The sequence below is a fragment of the Anneissia japonica genome, unplaced genomic scaffold (assembly GCF_011630105.1).
Source record: "Anneissia japonica isolate Jap-2015-1 unplaced genomic scaffold, ASM1163010v1 scaffold287673_len24399_cov102, whole genome shotgun sequence".
Classification (NCBI taxonomy): Eukaryota; Metazoa; Echinodermata; class Crinoidea; order Comatulida; family Comatulidae; genus Anneissia; species Anneissia japonica.
Window position 1 is genome coordinate 1 of NW_022722428.1, and position 3,280 is coordinate 3,280.

Below are 3,280 nucleotides of genomic sequence, written 5' to 3' on the forward strand. Positions count from 1 at the left end.
ATGGTGTAGTCACTCACGCATTTCAAACCTCTCAGGTTGGTAACTACAGTATGCTAGAGCAAAACATTTAAGGGCCTGCTATTGACAAATCCGCGGTGAATTAAGTTATAGGCTAGTACTGTAGTAGGTAACAGGTGTTAAAACAAACCTATGAAAACTTTAATAAATACTTTATATCTAAACTTTCTAAATTCGCCTCTTAATGTTATTGTCGCAGTACTTAAAGCAATAAATCAATGTTGCTATCAGAATTATCTTCTTCATTCTCATATACAACCTAACTCTAGAGTTACTTCGAAGAATTCTCTGGCACAACGCTTGCTTGAAATTGGAGGTGCCATCGGACCTGAATGATCACATCGAATTCTACATAAAGAACACTGCAGCACATAGGCCTATACAATTCAAATGGGCAATAATAAATTAATTAAAGTACAGTATTTAATTTCTATTCCAAAGAGATAGAACCTCCACTTGGATGGAACATATGCAAACACACACAATATATGGTAGGCCTACAAACTTGCACTGAACTGTCTTCATAAAGCTTAAACGAGGAAACTTCATATAAAATAAACTATTTCATCCGAACAATTTAAATTAAGTAACTGTTATCTTTTACGTCCAATCGGCTAAAGGGGTCCGGAAAGCAGGCAGCAAGTACAAACAAAGGTACATGATTACAATCAAATATGAATTTAAGAAAACAAAAACAACATATCCAAAACAAGTCTACGTTATATTAGGCCTATTGAAAAAAAAAATGTAAACTTTTTAAAAATTCGGCCAAATATATTTTGGCCGTGACTTTTCAAACGTTACGGCCAGGCAAATTTTTATACGGCCAGATTTGAGGAATCTTGGCGTCAAAAAGGCCAAATGGCAACCCTGGTTGAACATCCGTTCAAAAGGAATTGTGGGTACACGGAGAGCAATTTTACTGCAACCGCACGGCGGCGCTATATAAAAAATAATAAAGGCGCTGCTCTTGTTCGCTTGTTTCCTTTAGTTTCTCCACTTAGTAAAATGTTCAAATTTTACTGCAACCGCAGGAGGGCAAATGTTCCATCGATTTTAATACAAATACGCGGAGAAGCTCATTCTTCTGCTATTTAAGTTCTTTGATAGCACTCAGTATGAGGGCATAATCTCAGCCCACAGCAAATCCCTTTCTATAAAATAAATCTCCCAAAATATGTTTCTACTTTTCGACTTTCGCCTATTATAATATGGTCACTTTATAATAAATTTATTCCGTATATTTAATGAAAATACGCCTTTGTATCAGCCGCAATCACTGAAGTGTTACGTTCCACTTACTAATTACGCAGTATATATACTTTCTCTTTTATTAATTTGACTATTTGCACAATAATTTGTCCATTTCGACACCAATCCAATGGCAAGTACTTTCTTGTAAATTATAAAAGTACAACGTTCCAGAGTAGCCCATTCAGTAAGAAGTGAGGAATTTGTAGGTATACAACTACAGCCTGACATCGTATTAAGAGTGTTTACAGCCCCACCCCCTCCCGTCAGGGAACTGAGGAAAAATTCGTCAGGGGATGAAAGAATATTTTAAAACATTCATATCAAATGTTGGCCTGAATTGGATAGGCCTGGATTGGATTGGATTTATTCGGTGTAAACACCAAGGATAGCCCACGAAAGTCTAGGAGAAGACTTATTTCCAGTGGGGTCCTTCTGGTGGTGATTGGACAGTACACCGGGAGACAATCCCCTACTCTTTTCCGAAGAGTGTACTGTGTTCTTTAACGTGCACATGGGCCATAAATGCACACGGGTCCTATATAAATTAATATTTTGGACGCCGATGAGATACACAAAATACCATCAAATGACATTTTGAAAGACATTTTGACTTGTCATTACCAACCACCATTCTTAGGTCAAGATACCCCGTATGAGCGTCTACCGGTTTACTGTATTAATTTTCTTAAATTTCTCATTTGGCGAGGGGGACACCCACCTCGGAAACCTCCGCCAAAATACAAACCGTCACTCACATCACGAACTAACACAATCAAAGTAGATTGTGTTAGTTCGTGAAATCACAGTAGCGCGTCAAGACGAGCGCGTATTGGTTGTCAAGCAATTTTGTATTCTTTACCACACAAAAAGTCCTTAACGACAACAGCGCGTATTTTAAAGCGCTTTTTTTATTTCACGAACTAACACAATTGAATTTAATTGTGTTAGTTCGTGATGTGAGCGACGAAACTCTTGCTCTGTCTGTCTGTCGGGTGCCTTGCCCTGCCGTCGGGGAAATCCTAGCTCCGCCACTGCCCAGATAATGGTTAATCCAGCTTGGAAACAATTTTGTACTACCAGGTAGTCCGACCATGACAAAGTTATTTAGCATACATAACTATTTGTCGAGCAATATATTTTGTGCCTACACTATGCCAGTGCAATCGCAAGCAAGTATAGGCTGCGGCAGTGTACTTAATCCCTAGGCAGAGAGGCCTAGGGATTAGGGATTTCCTTCCGTGTGGTGCCAGAATTTGTCCAACAGGGGGTCAAAATATGTCATCTTTGTGAAAAACGTCTGAAGATCTGAAATCCATAAAGGGTATCTAGGAGATCCAGAAGGAACCTTCGCCCTATGATGGGGTTCGGTGAAGGGGTACCAAGTGCATCGGTCCATGCTTGAAAATGGCGGGGGATGAAAGCTTTAGTAGGGGCCGCATAGGTCCCTGGTAGGGGTCCGGTGGAGAAGCCCCGGTAGGGGGAACATAGGGCGAAGCCCCCGAGGTTCTTTTTGCTAGCCTTATATAACTGTATTTAATTGATTTTAAGGATAACGTTATTTACAACTAATATTTATTTCCAAACGACATTTTCGGAAATTCATCATAAAATCCCTTCAATTTACCTCGTAATCTTGCCGAATAGGTTTCTTACCGGTATTTTGTGTAGAATAGCATTCATAACCATATTGATTTATCCTATTTATTATCAACTGATCAGCTCATGTTTTCGAATAAGATTATTTGACAGTCCCTTATAACTAATAATATATAACTTTGTCATAGCCAGACTACCAGATATTAAACTGTTTTGCTGGATTAACAATTATCCTGGAAGTAAGCTGATCCACGGCCTAATCCCCAGTGGTGTGACGCCAGGATTTGCCTGACGGGTTCGAAGTCCTTGAGAGGGGTCCTATGTTTCCGACAAGGCAGGGCCGATATCTCTGACGGAAAGGCCAATTATATCGACTGAAGCTTACATAGGTGGGGCGGGGAGGGGGTGAGAC